Genomic DNA, 19,581 nt, shown 5'->3' with positions numbered 1-19,581 from the left:
TTCAAACGGCTCATTTGTTTTGATGATTGATATCACGAACTATGTTGTACTAAGATGTTAAAGAAAAGTACAGTAAGTAGAAAAATGGAAAAAGACAAGCCTGTTATTCGCAATTACCATCAACAAATGCAGAAAATAAATTAATAATTCGATGATCAAAACTGAATGAATACGCAGATATCTACTATATTTGTCACCGATTTATAAGTTCGATCTTTGTATCACTAAATTTCAGGGGTTCTGCCAAGATCTATAAATCTTTTAGCAAGCTAGTACACGGAATTCAAAATTCCTATCATATTATCATTATTGATAGTTCAGTTTAAAAAAAAATCATATATATCAGGGTGTCCCCTGCCCACTGCCTGATGATTGCTGGGATGGGCTCCAGCACCCCCGCGACTCTACTGAGGATAAGCGGTGCAGCTGCTGAGATGAGATGAGATATATATTATATATGTGTGTGCAGCACGGTGGCGCAGTGGCCAGCACGTGTGCGGCATTACTAAGGACCTGGGAACAGGTGTGTGTGTTCCAAGCCAGCCTGCATGCTCTCATTGTTACGGTTTACTTTCCTCTTTCAAAAAACATGCATTTCAAGTGGACTGACTGGTCCAAATTGTCCCTATGTGTGAATGAGCTAGTGAATTGTCTATCTTTGTGTGCCCTGCAATTGGCTTGCAACCAGTTCAGGGTGTCCTCCAATCGCTGCTCGATGATCGCTGTGATGGATTCCAACAAGATGAGATCTACTTATCATAGTTATGGTTCATACCGGCCGAATATGAACACAAAACTTTTCTGGTTCTCACCTGTAACGCCTTTATTGTTGACATATTCCTTTAATATCATAAAAATTGGTTTTTCACTTACCATCGTTCATCCCATTCAAATATCTTCATCATCGTTAGTAATGCTACTTTTTTTTCCTCACCGTTCCTCCATTTTCTCCTCAGCGGATTGTTGAGTCCAAATGAGACAAGAACCAAAATTCTGAAACTCAAAAACATCGTTAGAGCAACACTTTTGCTGTAAAATCAAACGTTTCCTTCCTTTGCAGTGTTTTCACGATAGTTCACTAATATATATATATATATATATATATATATATATATATATATATATATATATATATATTTTTTAGTCTATAATATTTCTCATTATGGCAACAAAATAGTGTAGTTTTTGTATCACTACAGTATTTTTGTAGTCGAATTTATTATTGTAATACTTTGCAATTCTCTCAATTCTTGTTCTAAAGCAAAACAATATGTTATGTCTATGTTCATTTGCCTTCAAATAGATTTTCATCCTTTATATAATTTTCTTTTATTTTTATAGCTTATCTATAAAATTACTGTCACATGTTTTGACTATTTTTCACCAAATGCATATTACACAAATCTCAACTGTATGTAACATCTTACATGCAAATATTTCTGTGTAAATATTGTTTCACTATAACTTTATCTTCTCCTCAATTTAGTGTCCACTTAATTCCTGCGTCCTCATATTCACCTCTTTTTTTTTTTTTTAATTATTCACAGCTTGCTCGGTGTCACGTGTGAATCCCCCTTCTAGATTTAAAACCATTATTCAACCCAGAAAAATAACTCCCTTTTCTCTTCTTTAGTTCTCCTGACATGCTATGTGACCAGGCTCCGGCTTCTCCTCGGAAGCGGGTAAATGGCCTGGGGGGTGTTAGCGCATGTGAATGATTTGGCATATTGTGGGGGCGGCGTGGAGCGAGGCATATTACTGTGTGCCTGCTCTTCCTCCCTTTAATCGACGCGGTTCACTATATGGCCCTGTATATTCGTTATCCTCCTTTTTAGGATACATTACGGTATTTCCACAAAGGTAATGCCATAAATCGCAAATGGTTTGCATCTAAACAACGCATTTCAAGTCAATGAAGATCTTCAAAAGCACTCTATAATGTGCTCCACTCTACCCATTTACTTACTCTAGATTTAAAACAGTTCAATGTTGAAAAAGTAAGTTTTTTTTTTTTTTTTTTTTTTTTTCCCAATCTATTGTATTAAGGTTAGTCTCACTTAATTTTCACCAAATTATCTCTCTTAATATTTAATTAACTTTCCCCTTTATGTTTCTCTCTCCCTTTTTTTTTTTTTTTTTTTTTTAAACCAATTAAATCTACTATTTTAGCTTCACCTATTTAATGTGAAAATGGCATCTATTTATTTATGAGTTATCTTACTCATTTGAATTTCACTCAATCCATTTTTTCCATTTTAATTTAAAGAGAAAAAAAAAGTATTTATAAACAATTTTTTCAATATTTTTTGGTATAAAAATGCCCTTATCTCAAATTAGTGTATTTCAATTCACTCAATTAGATTTTTTCCTATTCTTCCCAGTCCTTTTTTACCAATTTTTTGAACTGAAAACAGGAATATTTTATCTTTTTCGGTATTATTCTGGCATTATTTTGATTTAACGCATCTAAATAGCTCATTTATATTTTTCCCAAATTTCTCACTTTTATCCAGTAACGCAGAGGCTCGATTGCGGTCGGGTCTTCCCTATAAATGACTCTTCACCTATGGGTTCATCGAGTATTTTTTATTATTATTATTATTATTATTTTTATAAAATACAATTGCCCAGGGGCAACTTTATATTTCATTCGCTCTTTCTCAATCACACAGACGTCTTGTTTTTTATCGTGATCACGTTCTTACATCGCTTGTTCTTATTTTTTTTTTTCTTTCCACTTATTTTCAGTGGACAGAGGACTCCGCACATCCTTGTGAAATTTAACTAACTTTAAAGCGCTGGGTTAGGGGAGTCCACGCCTCCCGCGGAATTTTAACTGTCTGAAAACTATTTACCTGATAGAGTCTAGAATTGTCAGGGTTTTTCTGTTAAGAATCTGCCCCCCGTAATTTATTTTTTCAACGGAGGATTCTTAAACTTTGTCTCTGTTAAGATTTTCCTTTTCTACAGAGAATTCTTAATCTTTTCGACGGAGGATTCTTAAACCTTAAGAATCTACCCCCCCCCCCGCTCGCGAGTCAATTTCTTTTACCGGTTATCTACATGCACACAATGTTACGAATAAATTTTACTCACGATTCTCTAAGTCCTTGGCTTTCCGTCAACCGTCAGATCCCAGCCTGCGAGGGAAGGTCCAGTCCCGGAAAAAGGGTCTTTATGCTGTGGCCACAGTCTTTCCTGGATTTTCCTCTCGCGTCCTGGAATCATCTGGTATCTTGGAATCCGGTTTCGAAGGACCAATTAAATGTTAGGTTCACGTTTCCAACATTTATAATAAAACGCTCTGCAATATAGGACAAAGAGAATCGGTTCTTTATAATTAGTTACTTTATTAATCATCATTTTGAGAGCCGCCGACATTCTGTTGTTAGACATCTTTTCGCTCGCTCTGCCCTGCTTGCTGCGCTCTGGCTCGGCTCGGCTCTGGCTCTGAGGATCTCCTCGAAAAACCTCCCTTCTAATATTCAGTTTTTGCCTTTGCTACGTAGAGTTGATTAGTCTTCTTTCGAAGGTCTGCTTTCCATCCAATGATGACAGGTGACCTTGGTCCTGGGAAACTCCTTTTTCCCAGGCTCTTTGGTGAAGAACAATCTTGAGTTATGGGATGCCAGGTCATAGGTCAGGGTACATCCGTTGGTATGTGAGAACAAAACACAGTCTGTACATCGAAACACAACTCATGGCCTTGCAGGCTGAGAACTCTTCAAAAATGGCTGAGAACACATATAACATATTAAATGTCAACTGTAGGATAAATATAATTATACAATCCTAACAGCCATCTCTCTTAATCCGCAGGTAGAATGCAGGCCAGGTAGATAGAGGTGCTACAAGTGTGCCTGTCAGTCACATCTGCTGCATACACTTGGATAGAAACAGTTGGCGCTTGGTGAGAGAGGGTTTGGTGCTAGCTGCGTAGAGTTGTAGCGCTTTGAATGGTGTAATAATAGTCTGTGGTTTGCAATAATCTGTTCACTTGACTTGACTTGACTTGGTTTATGTTTCATCATTTTAGTGTTTGTTCACACAGAGATGGCGATGTTTTTTGAGGAAAATGTTTAAACAATCGTAAACACAGACTATGTTTACACAGAGGCAATACATTGGTTGTTTCCTCTGCACTCCAATAGTTGAGCTCCATGTGTTTACAAGATGTGTTTGTCTGTGGCTAGCCAATAGCGGCGCTCGAGTGTTGCTACCATTAACTGCCCTATCAAAGCTATATTATTATTATTAAAGCTTTGAAAACTCTCTCGGTGGACCGTCTTTCTTTGTAAATATGTGTAACCCATGTATAGTATGTATTTGCAACTGTATATTTTTGTAATGTATTTATTTTAGACACTTATTCTGATATGTTTTGCACGGATGATCGAAAAATGAGGGGCGGAACAAACGCGGGGTGCCGAGTTTGAGTGGGGACCGCTAAAGGTGAGGGACAGACAAGGAAAGAAAAGTTGGTTAAAGAAAAATGAGTTGCGTGAGTAAATGTGTTCATCTGATATATTTTTCCCAACCTTACCTTTGTAAATATACACTTTTTTCCTTGGATTACTTTCAACAGGACCCGGACTCTGCAGGTCTGCATTAAACCTTAAGTACCGGTATCATTTTCCGTTCATTTTACCGGCTGTGATTTTTGGACTGTGGACTTCAATGAAGGACATTTAGTTTCAATGTTTAAATATGGGTGCGTGCGGCTTATATACAGGTGCGGCTTGTGTATGTACAAAATCGATTTTCCTCTTAAAATGTGGTGGATGCGGCTTATAATTAGGTGAGCTCTGTAGTCCGGAATTTACGGTATATATGGATGAATACAACTGCGACATCCCCATAGATGAATACACATGTGGAATATTCGTGTCGGGCGCAGACAATGAAATGAAAATGTCCCAGAGAAATAAACCAATACACGATAAAGCCGTCTTAGCGAGTAGGGAGAGTATTAGCTGTATTGGCATCCAATAAGGAAATATTACATAATATTTCATTTATGTACTACATGTCCAATGTGAGGGAAACCGCAGGGATTTCAGCTCAGGGGATGTTGTAACTGTGGCCTGTGCAGTATCTTGAGACTTTTTGTGTTTAAGGACTATACCTTTAAATGGGACTTAACTTGACAAGCAATCGGATTACGTAAATGGGTAAACATGCCAGAGTAATTGGAAAAATAAAATGACTAACCCAACCATCGTCGGAATACTCACAGTCGGACTAAGACCTTAATCGGATTAGTTCCTGCATTTGAAAGTAGCTGAAAGTACCGTATTTTCCGCACTATAAGGCGCACCTAAAATCTGTTTTTTAAAAAAAGCTGACTTTGCGCCTTATAATCCGGCGCGCCTTATATATGGATCAATATTGAGCCGCGACAGGTCTCGCAATTTACGGTAAGCAGCCACCATTTTTCGCGTAGAAGAAGAAGTGCGCTGTGCACACTGGGAAATATTAAACAACGATTCTCTTTTATTTGTGCGTTTTCATAAAGACCTTGAAATGGCTCCTATTAAGAGACACGCTTACAAGGCAGAGTTTAAACTCAAGGCGATCAGTCACGCAGTAGAACACGGAAATAGAGCAGCAGCAAGAGAGTTTAACATTAATGAATCGATGGTGTCGAAGTGGAGGAAGCTCGAGGATGAGCTGTTTACGTTTTACATTTTACAGTTATTATGTTATTGCTTTATTGTTATTGTTTTGCACTTGTTATTGTTTTTGCACATTACGAGTGTCACTATATTGCGATTGCACTAACGTTTAATTTAACATAACAGTATCAGACGTTTTTTTGCGTGTTGACTAAATAGAGGAAAAGTAAAATGTTATGCGTTGCTGTTGTTCAAAGATGTTAAAGATGTGTCACGAAAATGCTTTACCTCAGAGAAAATAATAAAACGGCTGTTTATTCATTTTGGGGGTGAATGGAGTTGTGGAAAGCTTGTTTGTTATCTATTAATAAAGTTTGACTGACCTATCTGACTGTTTTGTTGACATTCCCTGTAGCGCGGCACCATCTAATGGTTGCATAACGTAACTACAGCCTTTACTGTAGCGCCTTATAATGCGGTGCGCCTTATGTATGGAAAAAGTTTTAAAATATATAATTCATTGAAGGTGTGCCTTATTACACGGTGCTCCTTATATTGCGAAAAATACGGTAGTTGGCTCTATATAGCCATGTTTCCGTCACGGTTTGTTTTTCTCCTCTAAGATTTTCATTTGTCCCAAAACATAACACAAATAACTCAACAGATTCAAGAAAGACAACTCCAGGTGTTAAATTTTCTTTCAAAATAAAGACACTTTAAAAATACAAAACAAGTACAAAATGAGGGTTCAACTGTTGGGTACGACACCATGAATATGGGAAACAGGCCTAATGGGGACTAGCTATATATGAAAACCAAGGAAGAAATTCTATTTTTTACACAATACAGTTGTTAAACCAGGGTTGGGTAAGGTTACTTTAACTTGATTACTTTCAATTACTTTTGGATTACTCCAATACCAAATATGCTAATAAAAGACAAAAGAAACTAAATATGAATAAAATGACTCAATTTTGTGCAGGCTTGGGGAGTAACGGAATACATGGAACAGCAAAAATGATGTTGGCAAGCTGTTTGGATTTATTTTCATTTTGTTTCTGTCGCATTTCATGTTAGTTTTCCCAGAGATCAAAGCCAGGAGAGAAAGCTTACCACGTGTTGTGAGTCATCATTGTATTCATATTTAGTTTCTTTTGTCTTTTATTAGCATATTTGGTATTGGAGTCATCCAAAAGTCATTGAAAGTAATCCAGTTAAAGTAACCCTACCCAACCCTGTGTTAAACAGAAACAAAATATGCTCTATTCTGATATCCTAAAAGGAGGTCATTGTTATTAGTAGTGTCTGAAACTCATGACAAAAATTAGCGGACACCAGGGCAGAAAACTCTGAAAAGTTGCCTGCCCAGCCATAAGGTTGCCTGCCCCATTTTTCACAACTTGAAACACAATAAGACGACTCATCGCAAAAAAAACAAGTATTAAGGATTGATCATCAGAATATATAACAGAACAACACTTTAAAATTAAATTTATTATAAATCTACTTATAACATTCATTGCATGGATATGACATCGCTGTTTTCCATCTGCCATCACTATGTACCTGATTTTACCCATCTTCATTCATGCAATGTTTGCTACATGCCACGTGAACTCCTCTTTCCATGATGCTTTTCATGTACGTTTACGTTTTGTAGCGTCATCAATTTTGTTAGCTTCTTTTGAATATTTCTTTTGGGGCTGAGGTTTTGGCTCAATTTTCTTGTTTTTTTCCGTGCGTCTCCTTTGGAACATAAATGCACGCCCTTATAACGCTCGGGAAAAGTCCGGAAGCACAAAGATATTCGATGCAGGCTTCTGATCGGCTGCAGAGTATGCAAATTGGCAAACGAACCGAAATGGAAATTCCCAAGTTTCCAAACCGAACGAAGATTTCGAAATCAGAATAAAGCAAATGTTTCTTTCGGGTTTTTTTTTCGTTAAAAAGTTGTCGGCCACCCAGGCGGAGACGTTTTGTGAGTTGTACGCCCGACGTAAAACATGCACGCCCTGGGCAGACGTTATTTCAGACACTGGTATTCAGGGTTGGGTGGGGTTACTTTAACTGGATTACTTTCAATTACTTTTGGATTACTCCAATACCAAATATGCTAAGAAAAGACAAAAGAAACTAAATATGAATAAAATTATGACTCACAAAACGTGGTAAGCTTTCTCTCCTGGCTTTGATCTCCGGCAAAACTAACATAAAATGCGACCAGGGTTGGGTAGGGTTACTTTAACTGGATTACTTTCAATTACTTTTGGATGACTCCAAGACCAAATATGCTAATAAAAGACAAAATAAACTAAATATGAATAAAATGATGACTCACAACACGTGGTAAGCTTTCTCTCCTGGCTTTGATCTCTTTGATCTCCGGCAAAACTAACATAAAATGCAACCAGGGTTGGGTAGGGTTACTTTAACTGGATTACTTTAAATGACTTTTGGATTACTCCAATACCAAATATGCTAATAAAAGACAAAATAAACTAAATATGAATACAATGATGACTCACAACACGTGGTAAGCTTTCTCTCCTGGCTTTGATCTCTTTGATCGCCGGCAAAACTAACATAAAATGCGACCAGGGTTGGGTAGGGTTACTTTAACTGGATTACTTTAAATGACTTTTGGATGACTCCAATACCAAATATGCTAATAAAAGACAAAATAAACTAAATATGAATAAAATGATGACTCACAACAAGTGGGAAGCTTTCTCTCCTGGCTTTGATCTCCGGCAAAACGAACATAAAATGCGACAGAAACAAAATGAAAATAAATCCAAACAGCTTGCCAACATCATTTTTGCCGTTCCATGTATTCCGTTACTCCCCAAGCCTGCACAAAATGGAGTCATTTTATTTTCATATATTTTTCCTTATCTTTGTGGTTTGTTCTATATTGGATCGAATGTATCGCACATTGTTATTGTCCCAACTGTTGCTAAAGTGCTTTATAAATACAGTAGAGTCAAGTTGAGGCGAGCGTACTGTAAATCTTTAAGAATTGATCAGTGGCTCTGTGCTAAACCCATTAGCTTGGATACGACTGTGCTTTAGCTCGGTGCTTATTTACCACTTTGGGCAGACGCTGGAGCTGGATGCCAGGTCTCTACGCATCAGCGTTGCTCTAAGAAGTTTATGAATAGATTTTGGTTTAACATTTTTGTCATAGATTTTAAAAAATGCTCTGATGGAACATTAATTTAATCATGTGCCAATGCAATAGTGGTTCCTTGTGAACAAAATTCAAACGATGGGCAGCGATGTGCACGGTGATCTTGTGCTTCCTCCTACGTCTGGTTATCAAATGCTTGATAACTGTGTGGAATTCCAGAAACTGCACTTGTGGTAAGCTCATTTCTTTTAACATACTGTGTGTAGGACTTCTAAAAGGATGGAAGGAGCTTTGGGATTTAGACTTTTGTTTTGTTTCCCTCCTATAAGTTTTTTTTTTTACATATTTAGCCTGGAGTTCCGTGTCTAATCTCGTTTGCATACAATTTTCATATTTTTCGTATTAATGACCATAAAAGCAATTCAATTTAAGTCAAGTCATGTTTATTTGTATAGCTCTTAATCACAAAGAGTCTCAAAGGGCTGAAAAGACCACAGATTATTGCCAACCACAGACTATTGACACCATCCCCTGATCTAAAACTTACATGAGGGCAAATAATACACAGGTATTGTCAACATAAAATATAGGTTATTCATATGTTCCAGAATAGAAGTGTGTTTTAAGCTTAGATTTAAACATTTCCACTGAGGTTGCAGATCGAATCTCAGGGGGAAGAGCATTCCACAGCACGGGGTCCCGAATGGAGAACGCTTTTGAACCTGCGGATTTCTTCTTGGCTCTTGGGATCACTACTGCACTAGCATTTTCAGAACGAAGGCTCCGGACCGGAACATAGGGGGAGATTAAATCTGAAAGAAATGAGGGAGAAAGTCTATGCATGATTTTGTATACTAGCAACAGAACCTTCAAATCACATCTTAAGTTAACAGGGAGCCAATGCAGGTTAGCTCAAATCGGGGTCATGTGATCAAACTTTCTTGTCTTAGTTACAAATACTATCATTGTGATACTGCATTCTAAAATTAACATCAGTTTGAGTACTGAGAGGTCCCCAACCGACAGGCAGCAAACCAGTACAGAGTCGTGGGTTCTTTGGTTCTGGGCTGCACAAAAAGAAAAGTCAAGTCAAGTTTATTTGTATAGCCCTTAATCACAAAGAGTCTCAAAGGGCTGCACAGACCATAGATTATTGCAAACCACAGACTATTATGACACCATCACCTGATCTAAAACTTACACGAGGGCAAGGAAAAACTCAAAAAGCTCAGTCAAGTCAAGTCTTAATTATTAGTATAGCCCTTGGTCACAAGGAATTTCAAAGAGCTGCACAGACCACAGATTATTGCAAACCACACACAATAATTACACCATCGCCTAATCTAAAACCTACATGAGGGAAAGGAAAAACTCAAAAACCTCAAGTCAAGTCATGTTTATTTGTATAGCCGTTAATCACAAAGAGTCTCAAAGGGCTGACTATTGCAAACAGACTATTATGACACCATCCCCTGATCTAAAACCGACATGAGGGCAAATAATACACAGATATTGTCAACATGAAATATAGGTTATTCTTATGCTATCAAATAGAAGTGTGTTTTAAGCTCAGATTTCAACATTTCCACTGAGGTTGCAGATCGTATCTCAAGCGGAAGAGCATTCCAAGGCACCGGGAATGGAGAGCGCCCTCAAACCTACGGATATCTTCTTGGCTCTTGGGATCACGAGTAGACCAGCATTTTCAGAACGAAGGCTCCGGACCGGAACATAGGGGGAAATTAAATCTGAAAGATATGAGGGAGCAAGTCCATGCATGATTTGGTATACTACAAACAGAACCTTAAAATCACATCTTAAGCTAACAGGGAGCCAATGCAGGTTAGCTAAAATCGGGGTCATGTGATCAAACTTTCTTGTCTTAGTTGAAAGCCTTGCTTGCAGCATTTTGTACCAGCTGAAGTCCAAGCATGAGTTTGTATCCTACCAACAGAACCTTAAAATCAAAGTTCCATTATTTTGGTTCATTATTGTTTTATTGAGACTGCTACAGGGCGATACATTTGAATTATAAACAGTGGGGTCCGCTCAGGTGGGCAGAGTTGCCTATCAGGCCGTGCAATTGGCATGTTGGAAGCAACGACCGCTGCCCTGGTAAATAAAGTTTGCCGTCACAAGTATCCAATCAACGTAGATAATGGTCTCCTGAAACCCACTATGTCACTTCACAATGATGATGTATACGAGTAATTTCGAAGTCTTAGGCAAAACTATGAACACCTAATGCCCTTGCAGTGTCTGAAACTCATGAGCAAAAGTTACCATATAGTTGCCTGCCTAATTTTTCACAACTTGAAATGCAATAAGACGACTCATCGTAAAAAAAACGTTGTTGCAAAGTATTGAGGATTGATAATCAGAATATATAACAGAACAACACTTTAAAATGTAAGTTTATTATAAATTTACTTTCATTGCATGTATATGACATCGCTGTTTTCCATCTGCCTTCAGTATGTACCTGTATTTACTCATCTTCATTCGTGCAATGTTTGCGTTGCGTCGTCTGCTACAAGCCACGTGAACTCCTCTTTTCACGATGCTTTTAATGTACGTTTACGTTTTGTAGCGTCATAAATTTTGTTAGCTTCTTTTGAATCTTTCTTCTGGGCTTCAGCAGTTTGATTCCTAACCACTTCTCCATTTTTCTTGTGTTCTCTCTGGGTCTACTTTGGGAAATGATTTGCAAATGTGCGACCTTAGAACGCTCAGTAAAGTCAGGAAGCACTAAGTTATTCGATGCAGGCTTCTGATTGGCTGCAGAGTATGCAAATTGCCAAAGGTACAGAAATTCCGAAATTTCCAAACCAAACGTTCTAAGGTCTACATTGGTCTCATCTCATCTCATCTCATTAGCTGCACCGCTTAGGGTCGCGGGGGTGCTGAAGCCCATCCCAGCAATCATCGGGCAGTGGGCAGGGGACACCCTGAACTGGTTGCCAGCCAATCGCAGGGCACACAGGGACAGACAACTCACTCGCTCATTCACACCTAGGGACAATTTGGGCCGGCCAATTAACCTGACATGCATGTCTTTGGAATGTGGGAGGAAACCGGAGTGCCCGGAGGAAACCCACGCAAGCACGGGGAGAACATACAAACTCCGCACAGTAAGGTCGGTAGCTGGATTTGAACCCACACAGGAGGTTCCCAAGACCTTAGAACTGTGCCGCACAAGCGCTAACCACTGCGCCGCCGTGCTGCCTGGTCGACACTGGTAACAAATAAAAATCTAGAGCCATTAGCCGCAGCTTGAGTGCGATTCGGTATCTTATATCAATTTGTTAAATTTCTAATATTATTGTTTTTATATTTTTATCAAAGAATCAGTACAAACATGATCAATTTTCATTTAGGGACGGTCACTAAAATATTGTCAGACAAGAATCCAGTCGGTGTTACTGTAAATGTAGGTGATAAGTCTATTCTGTTTTACTATTGCTTTACAGTATATTTGGATCTCCCCCAAAAGAAGAGACCAAAAGTTTAATATAATGACAGTGACTCTGGGTGTCTGGGTTTTCCCTTAGAGATAAGGTGAGAAGCTCAGTCATCCGGGAGGGACTCTGTGTAGAGCCACTGCTCCTCCGCATTGAGAGGAGCCAGTTGAGGTGGCTGGGGCATCTGATAAGGATGTCTCCTGGACGCCTCCCTCGGGAGGTGTTCCGGGCATGTCCCACCGGCAGGAGGCCCAGAGGGCGACCCAGGACACGCTGGAGAGACTATGTCTCTCGGCTGGCTTGGGAACGCCTCGGTATTCCGTCGGATGAGCTGGAGGAGGTGGCTGGGGATAGGGACGTCTGGGCTTCCCTTTTAAGGCTGCTGCCCCCGCGACCCGACCTCGGATAAGCGGAAGATAATGGATGGATGGATGGACTCTACTAAAAATATCTGTGTGAATAGTCCTTTGAACCAAAGACTCGATATATTTTCATAATACAATTAGAATGTTTACCGTAAAATCCGGACTATTGAGCGCACCCGATTATAAGCCGCACCCACCACCTTTTAGGTGATTTGCCACTTTTGTACTTACACAAGCCGCACCTATGTATAAAAGTCCGGGTCCCGTTGAAAGTAATCCAAGGAAACAAAATGTATATTTCCAAAGTTAAGGGTGGGAAAAATATATATCCACTATTGTCCGCTGCGACAACGGACAGATCTACCGGTAATTCAGCTTTACCCCACTTCCCATCAGCCCGCGTTGGCTCCGCCCCTTCTTTTTGATTCGTCCGTAGAACACATAACAGAATAAATCTCAAAAATAAATACATTACAAAAATATACAGTTGCAAATACATATTATACATGGCGCACATATTCTACTGGTCTTAATCTTACCTTTTATACCCCATTAGAAAAATTCCATAAATTGTCCGCTTCACTGAATAAGCCGCAGGGCTGAACATTTGGGAAAAAAGTAGCGGCTTATAGTCCGGAATTTACGGTAATAATATTGCCTTTGGTATTACTATATTCTCCAACACGAATGAATGCTTTTGTTTCTGAACTAAATTAACCTTAGTCTCTGAAAAGGTCAGCAAGACTGTTTAGCACTCCTGGTGCATGTGAGGTAGGTTGCCTATTTTTAATTAATGACAACGCACAGGCAACCTCACTCTGACACCGCTAAGCTCGATGAACTCTTCCCTTACGAGGTTAGTTGTAGCATGTAAACAAAGCAAAACAATTCCACTCTGTGCTGCATTTAACTCATGTTAAATGATTTCGCTAGTTGTTGCAATGTTTAATGTCAAGGATTAGATTCCTGCAAAAACGACCTGAGCTTCCTTGACCGTAACCCTGTCTTCCAAGTCATCACATCGGCAATTCAGCTTGTAGGTAACCTATTGTTAAAGTCAATCATTATTAAGACTATTTCGTGGCCATATTTACCCAAATAAAATACATATATATTGTTAAAATCTAATCATACCACGAGCAGATTTCACTCATGTCCTCCATGTGATGTTGTTACAAGGGAAAGAGACCCCGCCCACAACGTGGGCGTAATTTATTATTCTTCACGGAGAAACAGCACATATGAGCATTTCACAATAAAAGAATATAGTATATAATATAAGAGATGCAATTAGACTGATTATTGAAACGTTATTTCGTGTGTGTGTGTGTGAAAGATTGTTTTTATATTTAGTAATATAAAAACAAGCTAATTACCTTGAGACAGAAATTCAAGAGATTATCATTGAAAACCTGACATTTTCCCCCATGTTGTTAATCTCGAATAATTTAAAAAAATAGATTGGTAATCACACGGAGAGGCAAAAAACCTTCAAAAAAGGAAAAAACTTTCCTCCAAGGAATGTCTCTTGCTGGAAAAACAGGATAAAACAAAAACGGACAAAAACATACAAAAATTGGACAACTAAAACGAACAACCTATCACCTATTATTGTCCTTTTTAAATCCCTTTCCCAATTGGCTGTCTCATTTACATATGAGAGACATCATATTGCAGATGGCACATGCTGGCCACCTTGTCAGGCACCAGGGACGGAAATCCTGTAATAAGATTAGAAGACTTGCCGGACTCTGCAAGTGAGTTCCACAGGAGGTGGAGGTGACATAGCGGTCATTAGTTTCACTTTCAAAAGACAAAACACTCACTTTTTATGAGTGAGTTTTGCATCTCAGGTAACATGTCTTTGATTTTGCTTTGAATTATTATTTGGTTTCATGGTATCTTCTCGGTAGATTCACTGACGACTGTTGTTCAATCAAATTAAATCAGACACATTGTAAAACACTGTCTAAATTCTTGGTAAAGATTGCAATTTGATGAAGAACTTTGGATTTTTGAGTTATAAATGTAACTGGGACATGTTTGCTGTAGAGTAAACCCTCAGCTAGCTTCTTTGGCTTTTGATTGTAAATTACATAAACATGTGCTTCCATTTCTAGGTCTGAGAATCCTTGTGGCATGGTTAGTGGTCGAGGGGTTATTGGCAACTTTTAGTCGGTTGATCCATCCCAAACTGCTAGCATATTTAATTTACTTGAGTAAACTAGAATAAGAATAGGCGTAAGTTATGTGTGAATTTTAGGAAGAGTAAGGTGATGAAGTGTTCACGTGATGGAGTGGGCATGGCGTTAGAAATAAGGTTGCATGGACGGGTACTGTAAGAAGTTGAAAGCTTTAGGTACTTGAGATGTGATGTGGGTGGAGTTGGTGGAATGGAGTGCGAGGTATTGCACGGAGTGAATAAAGGAAGCAATGTTTTGGGTGCTCTGAGGAGAGTGATGAGTAACAAGAGTATGAGTATGGATGTAAAGAGAGGACCGTATGAGAGTGTGATGGTGGCGACTGTGTTGTATGGTGCAGAGACTTGGAGCCTGAACGCAGATTTAACAAAGGAAATTAAACGTTTTTGAGATGAAGTGTTTGAGGAGTAGCCAGAGCCAGAACTGGAGTAGTCGTGGAACTGAGCAAGCGTGTGGATAAGAGAGTACTCAGTTGGTTTGGACACATGGAGAGGATGGATGAGGAGCGAATGTTGAAGAGGATCTACAGAGCAGAAGTCAATGGAAGGAGACTAAGAGGAAGGCCGTGGATGCACTGCAGGAAAGAGGAAAGAGGTCTAAATCAAGTGGAAGGTAGAGCTCTTGTTGGTGATAGAAATGAGTGGAGAGGTGTTGTAAAAGGATAGTGGGATGTTTAGACGTGTTCTAAGGGATGGGCAGGGCACCTCTATGATGCAGCAGGGGTAAACCAGTGAAAGCTGTCGGGCTCTGCTGTTGAACAGAAGATTGTGTCGTGTCACCCTGACCCGAGTGACATGGCCGCTTTCTTGTGTTTCATCTGGAGGGACGAAAGCATGACCAACTCGGGTGCCGAGGTGCTTTACTTGTTTGAGTGTTTAGGGATTTGGTTTGGTCATGTTCCAAACATTTTTGTGTGTGTTTTTTGCTACTTTTCCCTTTTTTATTTTCTCTGTTTTTTGTATGTGTTTGTCTAGCTGTTTGTCACCCCTCTTGAGGGATATAACCAGGGTAGATAGATAGATAGAAAATAGAATAAAATTGTTTGCAGATGACACTGCTTTGGTGGATGACTCTGCAGTAGGACTGAGTGCTTGATTGAGTGTGTAAGACAAGGAAGCTTCAGGTGAATGGAGACATGAGTAAAGTAATAAGTTGTATTTGGGTTCGTGTGTGGCAGCAGGTGGTGGTTTGGAGGATGTGAAGAAGAGGGTGGGTGATGGGTTCAGATGTGTGTGCTGAAAGGATTGTTCAAATGTAGAGATCTACCAATGGATGCAAAGCAAGGACTGTTTGAAGGTGTGGTGGTAACAACAGTGATATATGGCTCAGAGGTGCGGGGATTGTGAGTAAATAAGCGTAATAGGTTCAATGTCTTAGAAATGCTGTTTGCGTAGTATGAGTGTAGTGACACGGTTGGATAGGTTAAGGAATTCGGAAGTAAGGAGAAGAGTTGGTGTGGTGAGAGAGCTTGCTGAGAGGGTTGTCAAAATGTTCTGAGATGGATTGGACATGTGGAAAGAATGGATGCAGGCCGTTTAACCTTAACCCTAAACCTCTAACCCTGAGCCTAAAATCCAAACCTAAACCCTAACCCTAACCCCAAACCCCTAACCCTAAAAGAGTATGTAGTGCAGAAGTGTTGGGAAATAAAATGAGAGGAAGGCACAAACATGGTTGTCTGGCTGTGGTGTTACATGATCTGGATGTGAGGTTTGTTAATTCAATTGATGCAAGAGTGTGTACTTGTAAGGTAAACAGTAGTATAAATTGAATTACCCTTTCCAATATAATTTGTCAATGCTGACAGCATGTATTATTTTGTTGAGTTTATCCTAGTTTTTCTTGTTAATTTACTTATTTTCCTGTGTAAACTGGACTTGGTTGCAGGTTTAAAATGGTCCTTTAAGCTGTCAGTTGTAGAAGAAACAGATTTTGTATCCTGTTTGTCCTTTGCCAGGAGAGTTTAAAACCTAGTGCTCTTATAACGAATCTCTATTATTAGTTTGGTGGTGTCATTTGGTCAAAGTGCCCTGCGAGAATTGACATCTGGTGGCATCCAGATATTCTTTTTATCTTGTTTTGGACTCCGGCGCTTCGTCAATCTTGCTGCTGCTGGACCTTAGTGCTGCCTTTGACACTGTGGACCTTAATATCTTAGGAGAACGGTTGGAAAAATGGATTGGTCTCTCAGGAACCGTCCTCTCATGGTTCAGATCCTACCTCTCAGATAGGACGCACTGTGTTAAATATGGTCAAATGACGTCTGAGCCCTTTAGTGTTACCTGTGGTGTTCCGCAGGGTTCAGGACTTGGCCCCCTTCTTTTCAGCATTTACATGCTTTTCGTCTTTTATGACTTTATTACGTGTTTTCCCTGGAGTGCCAGTTCTAATCTCGTAATCATTGCTCACTACGTAAACACAATTTGGACCCTAAAATGATAAAAAACAATTAACAATTTGGTAGATCATAAAAAGTGTTTACATTCTAATGGCCTGTCACTCACTGCATTCTTGTTTGTGCAACAGCGTAAACCTGAGTGCCCGTCCTGGGCTTTTACAGGAGTTTGCAGTTTTCAGACACTTGCTAGCTAGACTGCTAGCTATCTGATTCATGTTTCATTGAATCTATACATACATCCATGATGGAACAGCCTGTAGAATCCTGAAGTCTCAAACAATAATATTTTCGTGTGGGATTTATTTTTTTGTGCCGTTAGCTCTGCGTGGGCTCGTGTTCAGCTTCTCTAGCGTGCCGATCGCGACCTAGCTGCTTGGCGGGCCTCTTTTGTCTCCACCCCCGACATAGTAATCCGAGGAGAGCTCAGGCTCCTGATGATGACTGTCGTGATTTTATGTGAGTTGACACAATTAGACATAACAGCGTGCCTACTGTAGTCCCGTCGTTTTGTTCCTAGTCATTGAACATTGCTTGCTTTGAGACCTACGCGCACGAAGATCGAATTATTGTACACAATGACACAAAACATAAAAAGCAAGTACAGTGGAACCTCGGTTCTCGACCATAATCCGTTCCAGAACCCTGTTCGAAAACCGATTTGTTCGATCACCAAAATCATTTTTCCAATTAAAAATAATGTAAATCGTTTTAATCCGTTCCAACACCCTGAATGTTTACCTTGAATGTTTAACGTAAACATAAAGCTAACCAAGGCTAATCGTACGTTCGCGTTATCGTAATCTTCCGTACGAAAGATTCCCCTAACATGAACGTGTAAAAATAAAAAAATTAGGTTGTTTACAAGTCATTTAGCACCCGGGTCTCCACAACAAGTGGTGAGCGGCTCATTGGAAAGGGGGCTCCGTTCCAACACCCTCAATGTTGGGCTCCGTTCCAACACCCTGAATGTTTAACGTAAACTTAAAGCTAACCCAGGCTAATCGTACGTTCGCGTTATCGTAATCTTATGAATAGGATTTCTTACCTTTGTGGTGGTCAGCAGAAGGCGCTTGCACACCTCCTTCATATTTGGCTATTATTTCTTTCTTAAATGCAATAGTTGTACGCACCACTTTTCTTTTTTAACCTGTAGCAACTTTGCTGCTTGCACTGACTTTCTTCGGAGGCATAATAAGGGGCTAAAACACCCGTACGCTGCTCAGCATCGCACCCTAGCGTACGCACTCACGCATTACCGGCGTTCAAACTCCGATTTTTTGACCGAACAGCGAAGCAAGAATTTCTCAAAATTTTTGGTCGGACACCGATTTGTTCAAACTGAGAGGCGTTCCAAAACCGAGGTTCCACTGTACTTAATGAAGTTGTAGAGGTCTACTCTGGACTCCATCAATATAACAAGAACAAATACAGCAAAACGTTCCTTAAGTCATAAACAACTACCTCCGTTCCCCAGTAAGATCTAGAATAGATTTACTGGTCTGTAAACCACTGAACACATGAAATCATTTGTAATCATCTGCATCGAGGGGCAATGAGAGAGCAGAAATATGAGCATAGGGGGGGCAGACAGAGTGATATCATTGCTTGGAGTAATGGTGAAAAAGGCATCAGTGACTCGGCTTTGTTGTCTGGGGAAAGGTCAGCATAAAGAATTGATCAGGTCCCCTCTGTGGCTCTGTGGGCACACCCTTTCTAAAGGGGAAATGCAGGAGAATAAAAATGCTTCTTGATAGACTTTTGCCATGTGTCCGTTATAAAACTGGAATTTTGTGTTGGTGTTTGTTAACCTGTGATTAATTTGCATACCTGCCAAGTACTCCGGTTTTGCCGTAATGAGTACGGTTTTCTTTAACCCACTACGGAGTTACGGTTGGGTCACATAAACTACGGTTTTCCCCTTTTAAAAAAATAAAATCGTAAAAACATTCCACCGCAAGATGGAGGCAAAGTGCCATTTCAAACAACTGCCAGACGACCTGCGGTGCTGGAGTCTACCGGAGAAGTGCAGAAAATTGTGAAACCGAAACGAAAATGTCAGTGCTTTTGTGAAGAATATTCCATAGCTTTCCCTTGAGTAATTATCAGATTGAGAAAAGGTGAAAATTACGCCAACTGCACACTGTGTAGACAAGACTTTTCTGTGGGTCATGGAGAAATTAGCGACGTGAAAATGAAAAGACACAAATCAAATGCAAATGACAGTAAGTCCAGCGGCAAAATCTCCACTTTTTTTGTCACCCCAACCGATTCTTTGGTCGTCATAAATGCTGAAGTGTTATCTACTGAAGCGATCATTGAACATGGTGTTCCAATCGCTATGGCCGACCACTTAGCCAACTATTCAGAAGAATGTTTCCCGATTCTAAGATCGCTAAAAAATATGCTTGTGG

General features: G+C 39.6%; 1 protein-coding gene across 3 annotated transcripts in view; it reads left to right on the top strand.

The window, feature by feature from the left end:
* The window catches only part of fam110b (family with sequence similarity 110 member B), a 53,853-nt gene that overhangs the window by 19,828 nt on the left and 14,444 nt on the right, over positions 1 to 19,581 (top strand). The window contains exon 1 of one of the 3 annotated variants that reach the window (XM_088320370.1): positions 8,660 to 8,978. The exons of 1 other annotated variant lie outside the window; for it this stretch is intronic. The gene's annotated coding sequence lies outside the window, so the exon portion shown is untranslated. Of the gene's footprint in view, positions 1 to 8,659; positions 8,979 to 14,358; positions 14,425 to 19,581 lie in introns of those variants that run through there. One more of the 3 variants, XM_088320371.1, reaches the window with a different exon arrangement.

This window comes from Urocampus carinirostris, chromosome 1, assembly GCF_059441175.1.
Source record: "Urocampus carinirostris isolate Australia breed hairy pipefish chromosome 1, RoL_Ucar_1.0, whole genome shotgun sequence".
NCBI lineage: Eukaryota > Metazoa > Chordata > Actinopteri > Syngnathiformes > Syngnathidae > Urocampus > Urocampus carinirostris.
Note: the sequence above shows the minus strand (reverse complement) of the source record. Positions and strands in the feature narration are given on the sequence as shown.